This window comes from Podarcis pityusensis, assembly GCF_964106645.2.
Source record: "Podarcis pityusensis genome assembly, chromosome: 10".
NCBI lineage: Eukaryota > Metazoa > Chordata > Lepidosauria > Squamata > Lacertidae > Podarcis > Podarcis pityusensis.
Window position 1 is genome coordinate 53318658 of NC_138035.1, and position 22895 is coordinate 53341552.

The 22895-nt window shown below is 41.9% G+C and overlaps 2 protein-coding genes across 5 annotated transcripts in view; one reads left to right on the forward strand and one right to left on the reverse strand.

The window, feature by feature from the left end:
- Positions 1 to 22895, reverse strand: part of IMMP2L (inner mitochondrial membrane peptidase subunit 2) — a 478312-nt gene that overhangs the window by 267433 nt on the left and 187984 nt on the right. The window lies entirely within an intron of this gene.
- Positions 6032 to 22895, forward strand: part of LRRN3 (leucine rich repeat neuronal 3) — a 45096-nt gene continuing 28232 nt past the window's right edge. For 2 of the 3 annotated variants that reach the window (XM_081022344.1, XM_081022343.1), the window contains exon 1: positions 6180 to 6610. The gene's annotated coding sequence lies outside the window, so the exon portion shown is untranslated. Of the gene's footprint in view, positions 6611 to 6744; positions 6974 to 22895 lie in introns of those variants that run through there. The other variant, XR_013990902.1, reaches the window with a different exon arrangement.

The following is a 22895-nucleotide window of genomic DNA, read 5'->3' on the forward strand; positions in this document are numbered from 1 at the left end:
AAAAACATGCTTATTATATATAATAAGCATGTTTCGCTGTTTCACCTGTTGTCACTTTTGAGTCCTGCTGTTATATTTTAGGACATTAAATGCCTGGAAAGTTGAAGGAACATAAATTGGGTTATGTTTTCATTTAGCTCTTTATTGAGAATGCCGCAAAACAACAACAAAAAACCAACCTTACATTTTCTGCATGTGCCACCCTATGATTATTTCTAGGACTGAATTCCTGGTCTGGGGAAAGGACTAGTTTTCCACTCCTTTCTTTTCCACATACCACTGTAAACAAGGGAAAAATTGTGCATTTCAGTATTTGTACTAGGCGTTTTTACAGCCTTTCTATTATGCATGTAAATAATTTTGATGCCTTCCAACTTTATTTCATATACATATTGTATCCTTGAGGAAAACAGTAAAAAAAAAAGCTTTTACTTTATTAGACGTTTTTACTTCACTGTAGTTCAGCTTTCTTTATTTTCCCATTTTTCTTTCCTTCAAGCTTCCTATTTCACCATTAAGGGTTTTAGCACTGGCCAATAGCAAATGAATTTAGTGAAGCCTTTGCACTTGAATTGCTGACTATAAACACAATGGAGGACAAATTTGCATTAAATGTAGAAATGTTGTTGGGGATTTATGGTCTTGAAATATATTTAGCAATCGGGAAATTTAAAACACACGCATACAAAGACCGCAAATACCTGGGAGTACTCCTGAGTGGACATGGATAGGATTGTGCTGTAAGCCACATAATATGCTAAAATCCATAGGTAGTATTTTAAATGTGTGAATATGTGTGATGTGAAGCATATTGACTCTGCTCTTCAGCCAAAAAGAGATCCCAGAGTGGTTTCCAAATATGAGTAATGAGACCGTTCCTGCCCCCCAAGGAAGAAGTCTAAAAGCCACAGAACAAAAGGAAAAGGAAATGAGAGGAGGGGAAAACAAACTAACTCCAGCAGTAGTCTTTATAATAAAGTTCTTATAACACCCAGCTGGAATGATAATGGTTCAAGGAAAGGAATTTCTGGTCTCTCTCTGCAGCCAATGGAATGGCACTGCTGCCAGGTTGTGAGAAAAAGAAAACTAACAGGCTTTTAAAAAGAAATCAAGGTTTGTGTGTGTGTTTTTCCTCTTAAGGAAAGTAAAGGAGGGTTGTTATATTCTTATAATAATAAAATTTAATAACTGGTGAAGAAACACTTTGCGTTTTTACATCAGTCCCAGAGGATTTGTTTTCTACTTTTGAAGCTGGGGAGGCTTTAGCATTTTCAATATGTTTTATTTCTCCAACAGTATTTACCATAGCTTCTGTCTGCCAGGAATCACCTCAATCTTTAGTTTCCTTTTAAGAGAGGCTTTGCATGCTCTTTGGCAAGAATTCTAACTTGAGCGCTATTGAGTAATCATCATAACCATATGCAAAAACTTGCAGAAGACATTTGCCCACTTGTTCTTGTGCTGCTTGTTCCTGCCATTTATGAACTTCGAATCCTCTTGACAAACTACTTCAGGGATAGGCAATCTGCATCCCTCTAGATGTTGTTGTACTCCAACTCCCATCATTCCTGGGTCAGGTTGATGGGAGCTGGAGTCCCAAAAAAATATGGAGGGTCACATGTTCCCCACCTATAGCCTACTTTCAGCAATTTCTCTTCAGCATATTTCAATTTAACTTCTTCCATCAGCTCAAAAAGCCAAAATGCCACATGACCTATTAGAAAAACAAGTAAGTAAATCAATACCAAATAACCTGCCAAACTTCTGAAACTGGGATTGCTGTCCAAAGCAGTTTGTGCTATAGTACAGATATCTACCATTCAAAACGACAACAACGAAACTATTAACTCACTGGTCATGTCCAAGCTCCTAGGACAGGCCGGATGCTGTTGTTGATGATAAGCAGTCCTGCTTACAATGGTTTCCTTGAAAAAGAGATGAGTTAATATCTTTTTCAAACATAATGACAACTGATGACCCATCAATATTAATTATTAGTCAAGTGTTTTGGAACTTCTCTATGGTGGAGGCGTCAGCAACTGGTCCCTGATCAGTTCTGTACTCAAGCTGCCAAACCTTGATTGAGAAGAGACTCTAATATTGTTTTATGGATGAGATAAATCTGAGATAGTTTGGATGCAAGCACACATTTGGGTCTTGGACTTCTTATTTATAGATTTATTTGAACCTTGGTCTCCTGGGTCTTAGTCCAACACTCTAACCACTACACCACACCAGCTCACCTTCAGTTTTTGGTTGTGTGTGTCTAATTCACAGAAACTTTGCTTCTGGGACTTATTTGTTCATGCTGATGTATTTGCTTTGGAAATGTGAGGTTCCCTCTAGTCCACCAACAGTGCCCATCATTTTACTTTTGCTCCATCCCTTCTAGAACCTTTGAATTTGCAAGCCAGATGGACATACATTCCCACTTTGATTTTGTCTGGACCCAAACAGCTTTGCTGGAATCATGATAAGATGCAGAATAATGACTGGGATCCAAGAACTACTTCAGTTTGTATACAAAAAGGCTCAGACACACCCAGTGGGATTTTGTTGGGATATTTCCGTTCCACCTTAAAAGGGAGCAGGCTTTGTGAGTCACAGAGTCTGCGCATTTCCTGTTCACAGGAAGTTTATGTTTTCTATTGCTTTCGTTTCTCTCTCTGTGTCAGAGACACTGAAGCAGGCAGTCATGTTTTTCTTTGTTCTGATCAATGCAGAATAAAACTTGTAAATAATGCTCTCCTGCGTGCAACTTTCGCTGTGCATTATCTGCTGATAGAGAGTGTGCATCGGCTCTAGAATGTGGCAGGCTATTTCTGGAGCTCATGTCGCTAATTGCTGATACTGCGTGACTACGGGAGATCGACGGACGTCCGGCAGCCGGCTTGGGGGCCATGATGGACTTTATCTCCCTGGCAGTATCCCAACAGATTTTTGCTCTTGGAATTAGCTTTTCCATTGCTTTACTTTTGATGATGACCAAACCTCCAGAAGACCTCACTCAGCACTTCAATTATATGTCTAAATACAAACTCAAACCTACATCTCTCTCTCTCTCTCCCTCTCTCTCTCTCTATATATACCCAGTTTAATAGAATACCCTGCTATTTCAAAACTACAAATCATCATAGTGAAATCAACAGGAAAGGAACCTCTAGTGAAGCTTAATCATCATAATTGCCTCAGTTATAAAAATGATTTTTCTTTGCAAGCATTCTGGGACATCGTTAAAGCATCATTGAAAAATAATCCAACTGAAAATTAAAACATTTATCAGCTATGAATAAACTATATTATTTAAATATTGCTTAGAATTGTTGTAGAGTATACCTGTAATTCATCAAGCAAGTGCTTTAAAATATGTTAGATTACAGCACCTTACTCCCCTTATGAGAGTGTACTTGAATTGGTTTGATTAGTTACACCTCCAATTATACAGTCCACAGCAATCAACCAAAATGAACCACTTGTGTAGTTACTTAATAAGTGCACAAGCTGAAATTCCTCTCCCAATCTCCCCACACTCCCATCAAAAATATTGCATACTATATCTAACTTAGGATACTAGTGTGTACAGGTATAAAGTTTGTGTGATCTAGTAAATGCTGCCCGCATGCAAGCAAGGTTCTTCTGAGATCCACACACATAATTCCTGCCTGTCTGCTTCCCCATTTACTTCAACAGAACAGCTCCCTTTGAGCATCCAAAGCTATATCCGTCATTCAAGTGTGTTGAAAGACCTAAGTAAGCAGAGGGAATTTCAGTGTTCACCACAGAGACAACCCCTGGCAGTGAAACACTATATCAGAATGAATGCCAATATGATTTTCAAATGCCTGCTTAAAAAAAACTCTTAAGACCGCAAACCTATACTTGTAGGGAGAAAGCTCCATGGAACACAGTGGAACTTCAAGGTAAAGGTAAAGGGACCCCTGACCATTAGGTCCAGTCATGACTGACTCTGGGGTTGCGGCGCTCATATCGCTTTATTGGCTGAGGGAGCCGGCGTACAGCTTCCGGGTCATGTGGCCAGCATGACTAAGAGGCTACTGGCGAACCAGAGCAGCACACGGAAACGCCGTTTACCTTCCCGCTGGAGCGGTACCTATTTATCTACTTGCACTTTGATGTGCTTTTGAACTGCTAGGTTGGCAGGAGCAGGGACCGAGCAACAGGAGCTTACGGGGATTCGAACCGCCAACCATCTGATCAGCAAGTCCTAGGCTCTTACTTTTGAGTAAACATGTTCAGAATTAAGGGAAGGCCCATAGATAGCTCAGTGGTACCACTCTACTCTACAGGTAGAGGTTGGAAAGACTCCTGTCTGAAACTCTGGCAGGCCTCAGCCAATCAGTGTAGCCCAGGGTTTCTCCAGCAGCTTTTGGATTACAACTCCCAACATCCATAGCTAGCAGAAGCAGTGGTCAGGGACACTGGTGGAGGAAAGGGGGGCAGGGTGAGTGCACCGCCCCAGCACCATCGGGGAGGGGGATACCATTGCGGCCCCTCCCCCTGACATGCGCCGCGCACCCCCCACCACACCAGGCGCCACGTCCCCAGAGACATGCCCCATGCCCCTGGGACATGCACCATGCCCCCGTGGGATGCACGACACGTCCCTGGGATACGCGCCAGCCACACCCCCATCTGCTCTCCCCCCCCCACGGTGCCGGAGTATGCAGCTTCCCCCCTGGTCAGGGATGATGGGATTTGCAGTCCAAAAACAGCTGGAGACCCAAGTTTGGGAAACCCCGGTGTAGCCAATACTGACAGAGATGAGCCAATAGTCTAACTTGGTATAAGCCAGCTTTCTCTGAATTATCCTGTTAAACAGGGTTCTTTTCTTGGGGGGCGGGGAATGAATGACATAATTCAGAAAGCAACACATGATTGCTTATATTTAATCCTAATGATTTAGAAAGGCAATACAAGAGATATGAGCACTTAGATAATGATCTTAGATTATATTTTAACAGTTCAAAACCACCAGTTTGAGCTGTGAAACATTGACTATCCACCTTTAAAAAATTCCAGTGAAGTCAGAATGTAACACCCTGCAGTGCTAGTAAAACTGTACAACAATACAGCACTGGAAGTATGCCATCTTACTGAAGCAGCAGCTTTTTATATTTAAATGTGTGTTTGTTACGTGCAAAAACAAGAAGTAGCTTACAGTATTTTACCATTAATTTTACTTAAAAGGGCATTGCTTGCAGTCACTGAAAACTCCTAATGTTGTTATTACATATGACTGTCCAAGACATGCTGTGGAAAACAGAGAAGTTTTATTTTATTCCACTAGAGGGTGGCCTCCCAAAAGCTGGGCTATATCCGTGAATGTGTACAGTAAATCCAACCCTTTCTCAGATTTGACCTGTTGATTACCAAAACTTCTTGGGGAACTTGCAAGCAATATTTTGCAATCCGACTATTTTTAGAAGTAACCCAATGCAGATTTGTATTTTGCACTAAGAATATATTTTTTAGAGCCCGTCCTAAATTTCTGCAAATTTTCAGACTAGGTTTCTGATAGGTTACTTTGCCTAGAAATTGAGAAAAAGCATGAAACAAACTAAAGAAGAAGAAAAACCGCACAAAAAACCCCAGCTGATTTACAGCTATTCAATTAACTGTACACATAAGGAGAAACAAAACTCGCCATTTCTGTGGGTACCTATCTGCTTACTAATTCTGCCGATTCTCTGGCTGCTTGCTTAGTGACTCCATATTTGGAAATGAGCAAAGATGGATTTGGCTGCCAGTCAGTAGGAAGCAAAAACCTAGGTATTAAAAGGGGGGGGGGTAGAACATATGGAAACTGCAATACAGTGCAAGGTGTTGCAAGTAGATCACAACTCTGCAAAAAGAGAGAGAGAGAGAAATGCTTTTTCATTTACTAATGAGCTCGCATAGCCTGAGAAGGGATTTACCTAGTTTGGATCATGCTCTTTGAACGCTCTCTCAGTCCTTGCCCTAAACCCATTAAATACAGCCCAGCGCATCCAATCATGCCTCTTCCTTTGGTGTCTGGGAAAAGAATGCCGAGAAGCCGAGAATGGGTCTCTTCCCCCGCTTATTTGTACCCTAAGCAGCAATGTCATCTAACAGACAGGTTGCCTCCACCAACCAGACCCCAGCAGCTACGTCTTGGCACTCTCCGGCTATTGGCTGATCTCTGGGGAGTGGAGGGTATTCAGTTATTAATGACCGCTGAGCAGGCAGCACCATGTCAGTGTGACAACTGATCGGGTGAACGATGCACCAGTAACCACCATGGAAACGAGGAGGAGGAGGAAGAAAAGCTAGCGAGCATCTCTCTTTTCTCCCCTCCTCTCTCTTCTCCTCCTCCCCCTCCTGCATTGGATTGTGAGCTTTAGACAGCCAGCCAGCGACACAGAGCTCTCTGCTCAAAGTAAAAGGATCTGAGCCTGCTGCACGGAGATTTCCCTCCTATTACAGGATCTATAGAGACAACCATCACCTGCCCTATCTCTGCGTGCCTAGAGCCGTCTCCTTAGCATCACACCAGCGGTATGTGGTCACCTGAACTAACGGATTCAAATATGCAGGAGGCGTCCAGGACTGAAACTACTCTTTTTGCAAGGTAAGTGCCTTGTTTATTGGAAGTTGCAGGGGTTTTTTTTTATGCTGTTGACTATTTATGCATTTCTTCTCCGCTTTAGTTGAAACCCTTAATAGACTTTCTTCCCCTCCCTCCTCCACATTTTACTCTTTCAGAGAGAAATACAAAGGAACCCCTGTGTGCTCCCGGCTTCTCACCACCTCCACCAAATCCTCATTAATCTAAAACATTTTTATTTATTTTTTTGCAGGACACTCACTCAGATGGGTGTTTTACTCAGCTAAAACAAAAACATAAAAGCAGTATGTTTGTATAATCCGATTCTCGGGGTTTTCAGTGCAAAAAATAAAACAGCACACTTTCTCTGTGTTTGGGAGCCAATTACATGAGACGCCGGGCTGCCTTTTTAACCTGCTTCCAATAGCTGGATTACAGCAAAATGCCACTATATGTCACATTGGGAGCTAAAAGCCACCGAGCAAGAAGGCTGAATGAGAATATCGCAAACAGTTATTGAATTTCTGCCAGACTACATTTTAAGGACTGTGGCAAATGACTTATAGACACACATGCACACAAGCACACACACGCACTCACAAACACACACACACACACACACACACACACACACACACACACAAAACCCTGACAGTCAGAAAGGCCAGTAGGGAATGTCTGTTGCAGCTGGAACTGACATATGCGAGGTAAAAAGGACAGCATTAACCAGAAGAGGTCTAAGCTTCTGTGGTCATTCAAAGGATCACAACACAATGCCAGCAAGTGCATTTTTCACTGGAGAACACTGTGAGTTCTGACCCTTTATCATATACCCTGTGCTGTTTCCCCCTGTCCCATAGAAAAGCTCAGAAGGGGGTGGGGGGAAACCTTGGTTTCTAATAGTTCTGCCCCGTTTTGACCAGCAGTGCCATTTGGAATCAGCAAAACGGTCTGCTTGAGAATAAAGGCAGAAGACAACCTACCTATAAAGTAGGTAATGGAAACTGACTTGTCAGGCTAGCCTGTGTGTGTGTGTAAAACAGAAAGAGAAGGAGAGATTAATATATCTAATGTAAGCAAACACTTGCTACATCCCTTAACATAATACAGCCACTAAAGTACAACAGGAGAAATTATTATTATTATTATTATTATTATTATTAGGTTCCCATTAATATATCTGTTAAGAGGTATCACTTCACAATGAGGGAAAGAGAAATAGCAAATGACAGCAGCTGAATAATATGATAAAAATAGTTTTTTAAAAAATTTATTTGTTATAGACCTTATACAGTTTGTGGACACATGTTTTGAAACCAACTGAGGAGCCACACATCTCCTCAAATGGATCCCTCCTCTCCTCTCCTTCCCATGTAAAACACCGGAGGGAACTTCTTCTCCCATCCCCCTTCCCATTGCCAAAGCAGCTATTTTCCTGGACAACTCCAACCCGAAAGTTAATCTTGGTTCTGCAGTGTAAAATTGAAAGGGGGGGGAAAGAAACCCAGCAGAAACGACAAGTCATCTTCTTCCTACCCGTCACTTTCTCATAAATATGTCAGGAAGTGGGGAGCTTAACAGTATGTTTGGCGAGAAGTCGATTAATTCAGTTGACCTTTCTAAATGATGGCAATAAAGCAGCCCCGGCAATATGCCACCACATTTGATTTTCCTTCAGATAATGAATGAGTTTTAAGGCAGCGTTCCTTTCCCTTCTCAGGCTAGGAAAGGTGGTGATGCATTTGCTCCTGTTACTGGCAAGCTTGCTTGTCATTCTTCAGAAGCTGCATAAAATCCAGTGGCGTGTGTGTGTGTGTGTGTGTGTGTGTGTGTGTTTTCTTTTTAAAAGAACCCTTGAGCCTGATTCATCACCCAGAAGCAAACAACCATTGCATGAAATCTACCTTGGCGAGCACATTTTCTCTCTTTCAAGGAGAGCTGCAACCCTCCTGCTTTCAGCTCATGCAAATATGTTACACTGCAGTAATGAAATAAATCATACTGCATCTTTGGTGATGTATTTAGTGCACCGCTTGAATGAAAGCAGGGTCAAGGGGAGTGGGGGTTGAATCTACGTACTCAGGACTTTTGTGGCTCATTTTTATGTGGTCAATAACATTCCAAGCTGCCTTTGGTCACTTTACGTCTAGGCTACCTTGTTCCACATAGCAGTGGTGTAGAAATAGGCAAATGGTGTGGTAGTATGCCGTAGAGCTTATCAAAATGCCATGTTTGTGAATATCACCCCTGCAAAAAAGAGCAAGGAGTCACACTCATGCATGTCCAAAGAACAATCAAGGTAGTTTTAGCCATGGCTATATACCAATGTTACAGGTGATCCTGTCTTGAACATGCTGCAAACCCTGTTGGAATAATGGGATAATATATAATGTTAAAGGACGACTACTTGCCTGCAAGCCTGTGAGTTTTAATTTTTTTCTCCCCAGAGAGTTGGTAGTGGTATCAGTACATTTGGAACAACCAGGGACATGTGCTTTGGAGAGGTATCTGTTTATTAAATTGCAGCCTATACAAACACACTAGGTAGGTACGTACCCATTAATACCTCTCCTAGATGAAGCTGGTGTGATACCAGTGTACCACGCCAAAATTCTCTATTGAAAAGATTAAAAAGATGGTCTCATTGTTGAGATATGTATGAAATTCATGCTGGAGCTGTTAACTGAGGTGAGCTTGTCAAAATGCTGTGTTCATGAATATCACCCCTGCAAGGAGGAAGAGAGGGAGTGCTACTGGTTCATGCCAGCAAATCACTCATTTTTCATCAGGCATATGGATGTAACCCAATCTTTGGACTTGAATTACAGTCAATTACAGACCCACATGCTTTCCCCCAACCAGCTCCTGACTAATACATAGTAGTAAACATCTGTTGCCACAACCAGAAAGGCTGCTGCAACTTTTGGACAGAGTATGCACATACAAGCTCATTCAATAGCTAACTTTAGTGCTAACTCTTGTGAGAGAAGAAGATAAGACAAGCTTGTGTTTTAAAAAAGCAAAAGTAATATTATCCAATAAGCGGCAACTGATAAACCCTATGGTTTTCCTTTCCAGCATCATAAAAAAATACAGATTAGGCAAGTTAAAGCAGCAATTTTGGGAATTCTTCATTTAATGGCAACTTCTGGTGCTGAAAAACAGATCAAAAACTTTTTATCCCACTGTCAGAAGCAGATTGTTTGCAAACTAAACTTTTCTAAAATGTGACAAGAAAAAACTGGCACAATTTATAAAGTGTTTTGCACAAACATGTTCAAAAAGAGAGAGCTTGTAAGAGACATTTAAATATGTTGGAACAATAATATTAATCTAATACTACAACTTAATGAAAACCAGAACTAACTCAAGGTAATACAGAATGCAATCACCCTAGCTGAGGAGAAATCACAGTAACACAGAAAAGTTCAATTATAGCAAGGTCAAATTCATCTTGAAAAGAGGAAATGCTGGCCTGTGCAATTTGAAAAAGTAATCTGATATGTTTATACTGATTAGAGATCAGAACTGCTTTTTGTAAGGTTTGGCCAATGAGAAAACATCATTTATGCCATTCTTTGTCTGCAAGCTGATGCATTAGTCAACAGATGGATGATTTTCCTCCTCCTTTCTGGGTTACACTAGGCGTTGCTCTAGACATTGAGAGCATAGAAACATGATCTCAGTCGTGGTGTAGTACAAACCAGAGTTATCTACCAAGTCCCATCAGACCTTAATCAGTGCCATACTGGAGTGATTTAGAATAGTTTTCTCATTCCCTGGAGAGAATTTCTAGGCCTTTTAGGTTGGCACACAATCAGCAACCACTCTGCCAGTTACAAAATAAGACGAACAAAGCTCCATCTGTGTCTAGTAGCAACCTCCTTGAAACCTTAGCTAACTAAGATTTGAATGCTCTGACATCTTTTCCCAACAAACATGAATGCTATAATCCCATTTATTGTAGGAAACTATAAGAAATAACAAGAGCAGTAAGCGTGTTTGTAGGCTGTCCCACAGCAGACTGCAAGTAGATGCTTAGATAATTAAAACGTTCCACCTTAAAAAAAGAACCCTTCAAAGAGAAAAGTAGTCATCAAGGAAAAAGACTCTAGCAGAACCTTCTTCCTGACATGCCACTTTCCTATGGGTGGCTGTATTTTTATTTTTATTTTATCTAGAATAACACTATATCACATGAGCTCTCAATTTAGAACACTGTAGCCCAGCGGCAGATTTGCCATCTCCCCCCAAATGTAACCATATTCATATAATTGCACACCTTTAAATTTGCAATGTCCCTTTCTCCATCTACACTGAGGTGCTTCTTTCCATACTCTGTGGTTTATACTACCACACAGTGTTGGTTTTAGGTTTCAGAAGGCCCTTGGGCAAAGTGTTCTTGGTGGGACCCCTTCCTCCAGGTGACCCCTACCTCTTCTTCCTTACATGAGTGGACCCACCTGAGTGGGATTGGCAGCAGTCTCCCAGCTGGCACAGGAGCCTTGGCAGGCAACTGGTAATGGCAGCTTCGGGTGCTTGCCTGGATCAGACACATGCATGATAACCACCTGTAGCCCACCTAGACTCCTATCCCTCTATGTCAGGGTTTCCCAAATTTGGGTCTCCAGCTGTTCTTGGACTACAACTCCCATCATCCCTAACCAGCAGGACCAGTGGTTAGGGATGATGGGAATTGTAGTCCAAAAGCAGCTGGAGACCCAAGTTTGGGAAACTCTACTCTACATGGGCAGGTTATGTGCGCATTCTCCATAAGGTGTAGTGACTGTACACTATGCCCAGTTCTTATGCATATTATTGTTATTATTTATTATAATTCCGTACCACCCGTCATCTGAAGATCACATGGTGGTTTACAAGATAAAAACAAAAAAATGAATACAATAATAATGAACAAAAACAATACACACACCCCCCCAAAGTTTAAAAGGCCATATATATTTTTTAATTAGCCAAAGGCCTAGTTATAGAGAAAAGTTTTCACCTGCCACTTAAGGAGATACAGTATAATGAAGGCACCAGGTGAGCCTCCCAGGGGAGAGCATTCCACAAGCCAAGAGCCACTACACAAAAGGCCCATTCTCATGTTGTACTGCTGCCCCCCAAACCTCTTTAGGAGAACGCCCTCTAAGAAGGACCTCAGATGATGATTTCAGATCCAGGTCAGTTTGTATGGGCATAGGTGGTCCTTGAGGTATTGTGGTCCTGAGCCATTTAAGCTTTATGGGTCGAAACCAGCACTTTGAATTGGGCCTGGAAACAATTTGCCAGCCAATGCAGTTGGGCCAGGATTGGTGTCATATGCTCAAACTGTCTTGCCTCACTGAGCATCCTGACCACTGAAATCTGCAGAAGTTTCTTCAGAGGCAGCCCTATGTATAACATATTGCAGTAATCTAATCTAGAGGTTACGAGAGCATACACACCAGCTGATGGCATATATGTGCTTCTTATAGGTCAGAGCCTTGGGTCCCCAGTTGTTGATAGACTACAACTCACATCATCCCCTGCCAGCTTAGCCACTGGTCAGGAATGGTGGAAGTTACAGGCTAACAGCATCTGGGAACCCAAAGCTGAAGAACACTGTGACAACCAAGGGTACCAGTCAGGGCACTCCACCTCATCAAGCAACACAATCTGGTATAAGAGTATATACCTGGTATATTGTGATGTGAAATGCTGGGGCAGTTTGAGCAAGCTGAATTAACTAAAATGCAAATGGCATGGGTGACTGCCTTGAAAGATTTAACATTTGATAGAACCACCATCAAGATATAATGTTTGAAAATCACAAGGGCTAAAGGCTCAGTTTAGAAGTTTAGTGGCCTCCATGGAATTGCTTTGATTGCTCCAACAGGTCAATGACTTGGCAGGAATAGACTGTAGGTGGCAATTTATGAATGGGCACCTCAACATAGGGTCTGTCAAGTGCTACCATAGTTTATGCCTTACAGCAGCATCGAAAGGGGGGGCATGCGATACAGCTCTGCAAATCATGGTGGCCGCACATGGAAAGCACCACTCATACAATCAGTGCTTCCCCACAGTCCCTGCCAAGTTGCAAGCCCCACATGGGACCACAGAACATCTGAACTGGGTCCATGACTTCCTAACCTACATGCTTCCTTGCCAAATCGTGCCTGTCTGTATTTGTGGAAACAAAAGATGGAATCCAAGAAAATCAGCATTAAAGTAAAGCAGCGACATTATGAGCAACTGTTGCTGTTCACAGAAAAGGCATAAGCCAAATTCCATTCTGGCAAAAGCCTGCTGACTTTTAGAGATAAAAAAAAAATTCTCCACAGTATTTATATCAAGCTGGGTAACAGCTCAGAATAACATATCTGTGAATCTGTTACAATCATGTTAAGCGAAAAAGAAACCACTTACCAGTATCCCTTGCTGCTAAAAAATCTCTATTTAAACACTGCAATAGTTGAACAAAATGCTAAAGAGGGTGGTGGGGGGAAGCTTTTCAAAATGCCTACTATTTACTTGCATTATCCCAGGAGTCTTTACCGGGAGGCTCTTGTCATGTGAATAACTGCTGTGCAAGAAAATGCATTATAATCTACAAAACATTTTGTAAGGGGGAAAAAAGGTTAGGTTCAACCATAGCGAGAATTCCCTGGATATCTGGCTACCTGCATTAAGGGAAAAAATGACTGTTTGCACAGTGCTGTATCTAGGGGCCTGGCAATTTTTGCAATGGCTTGCTGAATAAATTAGAGACTCACAGCATGAAACTTACATATGAACAACTACCAAAAATATCCACTGGGAATTGCTTCACTACTCCACTTAGAATTGAAAGCTACAACAGTGTAGGAAGTGTCAAAGGAAAGAAAGCAGAAATAATCCCCTTGTGTTCCCTATGCAAGAAGGCAGCAGGGGAGTGTTTGAATCAACGTCAAGGACTAAGAGAGGCTCTGCCCCACCAACACCACCTAGGAAGAGTGGAGGAAAGGGCAAAACAACAAGTTAAAATGTTTCCCCCGATAAGCATAGACCTAGTAATTGCTTCAACCCTAAACAGAGGTTGGCTAAAACTGATTGCCTCCAGCAAACCACAGTTTGTGGAAAGTACAGATTTAAATTATATTTTGTTTCTGCTATATACAGAACATGGTGGTCTCAGCTGTAAAATCTCTCTATATATTAACATCCTTGCTTTTTAAATTTCATTTTCTGCCTTGAGTTGGATGCCTTTGCGCAGGACAAGCTCAGTTCACATCTAGGTATTTGCAATAGCTAAGTGCAAGAAAAGAATGTACAGCAAATTGCTACGTGTGCAGCCCGATCCTATGCTTGCTTACTAAGGCATAAGTGAGAAAGTAAATCCCAATGAGTTCAATGAGGATAACTTGTAGGGATGATCGCGGAGTGGGCAGTGGGGTCCGGAGGGAGCCCAGAGTCTGCCTGCACAGCATGACCTTGGGTGGCGGGGCACCCCCCCACACACACACACAGACAAAGCCACAGCTATCTGAACATCGTACCCTCTGTCTAACCCTTTGCAATCTCAGTAGTCTGTGGTGCCCTGTCTGTAACCTTTGTCTCTGAGACCTTTTGTCTCCTTCGTCATACACTATGCACAGGGAAAATGACACAGTGGAAACAGAAGCCAAAATAACTTTGTACCACCCCACGATCTCGGGACTGGAAGATGTGTAAAGGTCACAGCCCAAAATGTATCTGCCTGGTTTGCATATTTGTGTCAATAAAAGGAGGCTCCACAGAGCTGGCCAGCAGCTTGCTTTCAGCTCACCTGTGCGCAGCTCACCTGCATTATCAACTCCTGCCTCACGTCCATCACTTCATAACTCCCAAGCACATGTTCCTAGTGGCAGTGCCATGTTCCTAGCTGCAGCCATTCTTCATAATCCTATGCATGTTTCCTCAGAAGTATACCCCAGGAAAGTGTGCGCACAGTTATGTGGGACTAAGTCCAACTGAACACAGCAGAACTTACTGCTGAGGAAACATACATAGGATTGTGAAACATACATACAATGTGAATCGTCTACAAATCAAGCATGGAATCGTTCCACAAATCAGCATAAAGATGATATGTCACATCCCCTTAGCAATTAACATGTGACAATTGTAATGGCATAAACCTTAAGAGAGCAAGCTACTTCCCCCGGGCCTGGTGAAAAGTCAGCCCCAAAGTTAGTTTAAAATATTTCATTCTAAACAGACATTTGCTGACAGCGCCAACAGTCGGGGGTCATGGATTTTGCCAAGCATCCGTATTTCACATGGATAATTTGCAAACGTGTCAGAGATGTGTGTGGCTAATAGCAGATATCTGACAAGTCAAATCTCCAAGAGATTTTCTTCTTAACTAGATGGATCCAGTCTAGTGCTGACAGGTAGCATTGCCTGATTCACCACAGTTAATTCTCATCTACCCACAACCTAATGACCCTAAATAAAGCAGCTTCCCTCTGACAGTTCCTTTCTAGAAGAAAATGTGCCATGAAGGTGGAGGGAAGGAGAACATGCTACAGAAAAATATGTAACCTCATCTCTCCAACAACAACAGACCTTCCAGATGTCCCTATTTTAGAGGGATAGTCCCAGATTTACAGAAGCCACCCCAGTTTCTGATTTGAGCCTGGAATGTCCCACTTTTCCTTAGGACATCCCTATTTTCATCAGAGAAATGTTGGAGGATATGGAGTTATCTGACCCCTGAACCATCTGAAGGCAGCCCTCAATATGAAAGTATTTAATGTTTAATGTTTTATTATGCTTTTATCTATTATGTTTTATGTTAGAAACTGCCCAGAGTTGCTAGGGCAACCCAGTCAGATGGGTAGGGTATACAGTGGTGCCTCGCAAGACGAAAAGAATCCGTTCCGCGAGTCTCTTCGTCTTGCGGGTTTTTTCGTCTTGCGAAGCAAGCCCATTAGAGGTTTAGCGGCTTAGCGCTACAGTATTAGCGGCTTAACTGGCTTAAAGATCAGCTGATAAGCGGCTTAACGATCAGCTGATAAGCGGTTTAGCATCAGCTGTTAAGCGGCTTAAAGATCAGCTGATAAGCGGCTTAGCATCAGCTGTTAAGCGGCTTAAAGATCAGCTGATAAGCGGTTTAGCGGCTTGGGGAAAAGGGGGGGGGGAAACCCCGCAGGAACTCGCAAGACATTTTCGTCTTGCGAAGCAAGCACATAGGAAATTCGTTTTGCGAAGCACCTCCAAAACGGAAAACCCTTTCGTCTAGCGGGTTTTCCGTCTTGCGAGGCATTCGTCTTGCGGGGCACCACTGTATTAGTTATCGTTACAGTTATAGTTAGTTAGTTATAGTTACAGTAATAATAATGGAATAGAACATCCCTATTTTCATCGGAGAAATGTTGAAGGGCATGCAACAACAGTGTAACAGAAAAAGAAGACTTTGTAGTCTACAAAGACTTACTCAGACTTTGTAGTCAAAGACACAAATGTAGGATTTAAAAAAAAAAAAATTAAGAGGAGGCAAGTACTGTTAGTAAGCCCTCTGGTACATGCAGGATCAACCCAGGAAAAGCACTGTTTGTGGGTTTATGGTTTCTGCAAAGCTCAGGCAATGTGACTCAGACAACCTCACTGTTATGGAGGAAAGGGATAATTTAGCTGTTTCTCAACAATGATGTTTCCTTCGCCCTGTCTTACCACCAGCCTAACACCCCCAAGCAATGTCCTATTGGCACAATTTGGTTTCTCCAGAGAACAGCCAATTAAGAGGGTTCTAGCAGTCATTTGTATCTTCATCCTGCTTACCTATCGTCTAATCTAGCCTTGAGTAGGAACAAGGTGTGGAAGAGCACAGAGCAACCCCTCATTATAGCGACTGGGAGTAGGATAGGTTGGCAATATGTCAAAAATTCCCATAAAGACACAAACCAAGGGGCTTGGCCTGACATAGTGCTTGGGTTATATCTGACTTTAAGAGTCAGCCCCCATCTTGAATGCCAAGCTTAGGTGGAATTCATTATGAAGAAGAGCATAGTTTTTCAATAATAAATAACCCTGGGAAGCTGCCAACCCTCCAGGACTGCTTGAAAAATTAACCACTGGCTTATGGAGCCACTACCCTGGACCTTGAGAACCAGGCAGGATTCATTGTTAAGATGCAGAAGAGAGAAGTGAAAGAAAGATGAAGAAAGGAGAAGTGATTCAATTACTGTGGTGACCTATGTTCGTATAATGTAACTAAAGTAAAAAGTCATTTCAATACACATACCTTGCTACATGGCGATCCTGAACAAAATTGACTTTACAGTTAGTCCAACGTATTTCAATCAAATTGGCATTGAAACAGGCATGCTGATGACTGCAGTCTATATCTGCCTTCAGGTATTGATTTGAACCACTAGGGCTTAACTGGAGCTTGTTTTAAACACTAAAAGCCAAGTCCTGGGGTACTTGAAGCAATTGTGAAAACAGAGGTCACTGGAGCACATGCAGAGTGTTTTGGCTCCACAGAAACATTGTAGCCAGCTCACATTTGTAAGATACAATGGTACCTTACAGATTACAGATGCTTCAGGTTACAGACGCTTCAGGTTACACTCCGCTAACCTAGAAATAGTACCTCTGGTTAAGAACTTTGCTTCAGGATGTGAACAGAAATTGTGCAGCGGTGGCAGCGGGAGGCCCCATTAGCTAAAGTGGTACCTCAGGTTAAGAACAGTTTCAGGTTAAGAATGGACCTCCAGAACGAACTGAGTTCTTAACCCGAGGTACCACTGTATTAATGGCATGGGGTACTAGGACAAAGGACATTATTCTATGGCAGGCTCAAACCTCAGCACCTCTCATTTAAAAATGCAAACAAATTAAGACGAATGATTTCAGCCCTGTGATTAGACTTTTAAAGGTTAGACATTTCAATCTAGTAGGATGTTTACCTGGATACAAAGGTATGAGAGAGGGAGGGAAGAAAGTAGGCAGGTAGAGTTCATTCTACCATGGTAATTTTACATAAGCTAGCCCAATATTCAATACATCAAACAATTCAGTTGATGTTTACTCAGAGGCAAATCCTATCGTGTTCCATGGGATTTACTCCAAGGAAAGTGTGCTTAAGTACTGAGCTGCACAGTGCAGGAGTTTAGGACAAAAAGCATTTTGTCTCATAGGTTCTATAAAGGCAGGAAGGCAATTGTAGCAGTTGCCTTCTGGGATCAGGCAAAGATAAACCACTTGATCTATAGAAGGGAAGATCTGAAGTCCCAGTTCCTGTCCGCGAGAAAACTAGAACAATTTCTGAAACCTTCTAAAGCTTTCTTGATGTTCATAAAGCCTTGCCTCTTCTCCATAGCCAAGCTAACTGGGGGCAAAAAGATTTAAGTCCTATACATAAGACTTTTTAGAATACTATGTAAAACTCTCCTCAGGCAAATATGTCACAGAAAGTACTGCACTATATTTTTTCCAGCCTTGCATGCACATATTTTAAAACAACTCTTTTAAACAGTACTCACCTTTTGACATAAGAAACAGGGACCCACTTCCCCTCCTTCATCTGCTCATTGATTAAAAGGTACATTCAGGAATCAGGAACCATGTCTATAATTATTATTATTTTTCTGTCTTACTCTAACGGTTTTACACCTGCAAATAGGAAGGCAGAGTGACTGAACTAATATAAAGATGTTCAAATACCACATTCTAAAATGCAATATTATATCATGGTATGAGAGTCAACATGATACAGTGGTTAGAGTCTTTGGACACCCAGGTTCAGATACACATTGAAATGGGAAACTCCCTGGAGCAGCTTTGACCAGGCGCACTCTCTCTGCCTAACCCTACTTAGAAGGGATGTTGTGAGGATGTAGTTGGGGGAAGCCCTGTCTATCACAATGTGCTCCTTAGGAAAAGATTGGGATAAAAATTTTATGGATCAATATGTAGAAGAAGATGGGAAGGAGATCTGGGTTGGCCCATTCCACTCTCACAATGGAACAGGATTTGTAGTTGCTTTCTATTATGGCACCAACTCAGTCTGGAATCCTTAACAATAAATATCCCTGCTTTCATTTATTTTATTGATTTCTCTTTCCATGTTAGCAACATTTTGATACGGTTCTGCGAAGAACTTTGTTATCGGGGAAATTTTATACTGCAAACAAATGCAACAACAAAATAATTAAAATGCAATTCTCAGTAGCACGTCAAAAGCATCCTACCTAATTTTCAGAGTTGCTGTCATTTGATTCAACACCACCTTCAGTTAGCAATGGCATCACTCCCCTTGATTCTACTGCATGCAACAGGGCCTTCTTTTCATTCCCTTATTGGTCTTTATATCACATTTCTTGCTGGGAAGCTCATCACTTTGGCTTGACCCAATTTCAGCTTGCTGGATCGAAGCATAAGGACTGCTTCAGAGCTGTGGTTTACCCAATAGGTATCCATCAACCAAGCACAGTGGATATGAACCCATGGGGAAACAAATAGAGTCCCTGAAGGTAGGGGTGCGGGTGGGTTTCACAAGTGTTTCCTAGTAATGAACTTGGAAGGAAGAAGGAAACACTGGAATCAGCTGCCTAGGGAGACCACAAAGTATTTCTTTGAAGGTTTTAAATCCCTGGGATATCAGATAGCCTGTCCCAGGATTGTGAAGAGCTGGTTGATCCAGTGGTTCTGTTCTATCATACATTTTTTGTGTCACCTTTTTATTTTCTATCCTGAGTTAGCCTTGAAAGCTCATGATCCTTCACTAACACCACAGAAACCACAGGGACATTTCTCCTTTTGAAGCACACTATTCTGAAAAGTCTTTAGAAACAGAAATCTTTAAAGTGAGGATGGAGAACCTGTGGCCATCCATTTATTTTATTTTTTAAAATTTCTACCACACTCTTAATCATAGATCATTGGGGTATTTGAATCCTAGCCTGATCCAAGGTGTGTCACAACAGGAGCACTACCACCATGCAAATATAGAGTAAAAGTTTAAGAAATGTGCCCCTAAATGCATGTTTGGGTTAAATGTGGGTCCAGGGGACTGAAAAGGTTGAAAATATCTATGGTAGATGACAATTCCAGAGTGGATAACAATAAAACGTAAATGAAAACATCAAAATCAATAGCATACAGTAAGGCAGAACAAAATGTTATTGCATTTTAACTGCTGTCTGTCCCCACCAGCCCAGGTAACTGTCAGGAATTATGGGAATTATAGTCCAACAGGGTCACAGGTTCCCAATCCCAGGTTTTAAATTATCCTCTCTTATTCTTACAGGCTCACAACCCTGCAGAATGTAATAGGGTGTTCAGTTCCCTACCTCTGGTTTTAAAATGAGCAATATCAGAAAATTCTGCCTCATCCCATACAGAAAAGTGGCAGGTGCAAAGGTTAAGTTCATATGGGCTTTTCCTCTATGTTTTTCTTTACTTGGGGATTTTTACCTGCTCATATTCTTCTCCATAAGTTAAGTTCAAGGAAGCTGTTTGTATCTGACCTGCACCTGCGTTAGTATAAAGTCAATATTTTCATGCAGCCATGCTGTGGGCACGGAATGAGAAAGCCATGCTCTGGAAATGCCACAGCACCACACTCAGGTGAACATATGTTTGGTACTTTAGTGGGCAAAGCATGGGTCAACATGATCACACATATGGGTAAAATCTCGTTCCTTCTTTGGTGTTGCTCACAAAACCAGTTCAGCATAGAAATAATGTTTGTTGACCAGATCTGGACAATCATTGTTGCATGACTATTCTGCTATCATAATTTGCAACTCAAAGTACATTTTTGGTGCCACCACAAAGCTGTAGTTGTCTGCTTGGGGGTAATAAATGTGGGCTCTGAAGCACAGTATAGCTCCAGGACTAGCAATGCCTAGCTGAAGACTCTTAATCTCAGTGTTGGGGGTTTGAGTCCTGTGTATTATTATTGAATTGCAGGGTCTAGACCCTCCATCTCTACAAGTCTGTGATTCTGTGAAAATTAAGATCTGCAGCAATAGTTTGTACTGCTAGAGGACTCAGCTGTTTGAACACAGGAAAGGGATTGGTTCCATTCCCTTTGTCATTCCTGCTTCAACCAATCTTTTGTAAAAACAAAGCTGGGAGATTGGCGCAAAGGCATGATGATCTTTTATGCAACGGAACTAAACTTGGAACTGAAACAAAATTCTAAAGCAGAAACCTGCCCTGAGTCTGTACTTGAATCTCTACTCAACCCACAACTACTCTGTCCTCAATTGCCCCTCCAATTCTCTTGTAAAACAAAAACAGGATTTCATATAAAATGTCTTTATCTTCAAATCACCAGGAAATGGCATTCCAAGATGCAAAGCTCTACAGGATTTGAGCAATCATCTGGTAATCAGTTTCTGGATAACTGGGTGTTGATTAAGTGGGGCTGTACTAAGTATCCACCCACTGTTGTGAGAAAATAACAGTGCAAAAAGTCAGCAAATGGAAGAACCTACTGTTAGGGAAAAAAGTATTCCTCTCAATGAAGGAGAGTTAGCTTCCTTAATATTTAATAACCTGCTAGACATGGGAATAAATCACAAGGAATTAAACACATATTTCATAATAACTACATAGGAAACCAGGAACGCACTATCTGTATTGGTAGAACTTTCATACGGTAGAATAGAAATTGAATTGTGATAGTATAAAGCCTTTAGCAAATGATCTGATTTAATCTACTTTTGTTCAAATGGCTAATTTGCTAGACTACCTAGCTATTCTGTGTGCCCTTCTTTGGCAATAATTTTTCTGATCCTACAAAGGCTGACTTCTCTCAGGCTCTGGGTTCATGTTTCACTATAAGCTTTCATCCTAAGTAGTCCTTATAGTACAGGCATGTCCAACTTCTAAGAGACAGCCATCTACTCCTACTATAAATAGACTGGCAGTGATCTACCTTGGCCCAGTATACCTGAAGGAGCATCTCCAGCCCCATTGTTCTGCCTGGACACTGAGGTCCAGGGATGAGGGCCTTCTGGTGGTTCCCTCGCTGAAAGAAGCCAAGTTACAGGGAATCAGGCAGAGGGCCTTCTCGGTAGTGGCACCCTCCCACCAGATGTCAAACCCAGCCAGATGGGCGAGGTATAAATATTATTATTATTATTATTATTATTATTAGCTGGTTGGACATCCCTGTATAGTAAATCCAAAGCTCTGTCCCATCTGCTGGAATGGAAATGCACAAGAATCCTTTCCATTTGCCTTGAAAGGGGCTCCATCCTTTCAGCACGCTTAACGAGAGGGTGTGCAAAACACTCACTTGAAGTAGCTGCTGCTACCTCTGCTACCATCACCTCTTTTCCTGATCAGCCCACAAATATTTCCCAAGGAAGGAAAAGGTAAGGCAGCAATGGCAGTACCACAGGCTGGGACCTCATGTCCCTTGTGGGAAACACACAGTATTTGTGTCCATTTCTGCCAGGGATAGCCTCTACTACTGCTGTGTCCCTTTTTGCTGCCCTGGCTAATATTTGTGGGTCCTGGGGTAGGTAGGGAAAGAGAGAAAGGGAGTGGTGATGGCCCTATCTGTGACTACTGCTAAGTGATGATGCAAAGGAGCCTGACAGAAGGTAAAATAGGAACATTACTTCCAGTGTGCCCTTTCATAAAGTAAGAGAAATTATTGTAGGGTTGCTAATGCCTGTCGTGCTGATTCCTAGTAGGCTGGCAAGATTCAAGAGGCAGACCAGTGAGAAAGGGCAGATCTTAGAACTGCTTTTCATTATGATATTAGAACAAGGGGTTTCCGTACTGCAAAGGCATTCACTTTGCTGGCTCATCACTATGCTGGCCTCTGCTTCTCTATTTGCTACATTTGTGCTTTTTGATAAAGCACTCAATAAATTGATGCTGCTATGGGCTTTAGGGTGGGTGGATCTGGTAGAGAATCCTGCCAACTGAAATGGAATCTTTGTGCCAAGTAGGTTTCTCAACTGGAGTTACTACCAATATGGAGATTCATCCAGATTCATTATCAACTAAAAAGACAATTAAGAGAATGCAAGCAGCCCAGCTTGGAGGAATGAAACTGCATAAAGGAGCTAAAGACAAAAAGGCATAGACTAAGATTATTGCCAGTGAAATAATAGATTAGAAGCAGTTTTCCAGTTGCCAAAAGATTGTTAAACCTTCCTAGAAAAACACCCTCAATATCTTGCTGTGGAGATGAGTGCAGGTTGGGACATCAGACTTATGAGAGGAATATCTAAACATGGTCACCAGCTCCCAGCCTATATGTCCAAGAGGGAGGAAATAGTTGCAATCTGATATAGAAGGCTCAGGATTTAAGCTCAAACACAAGATTTCTGAA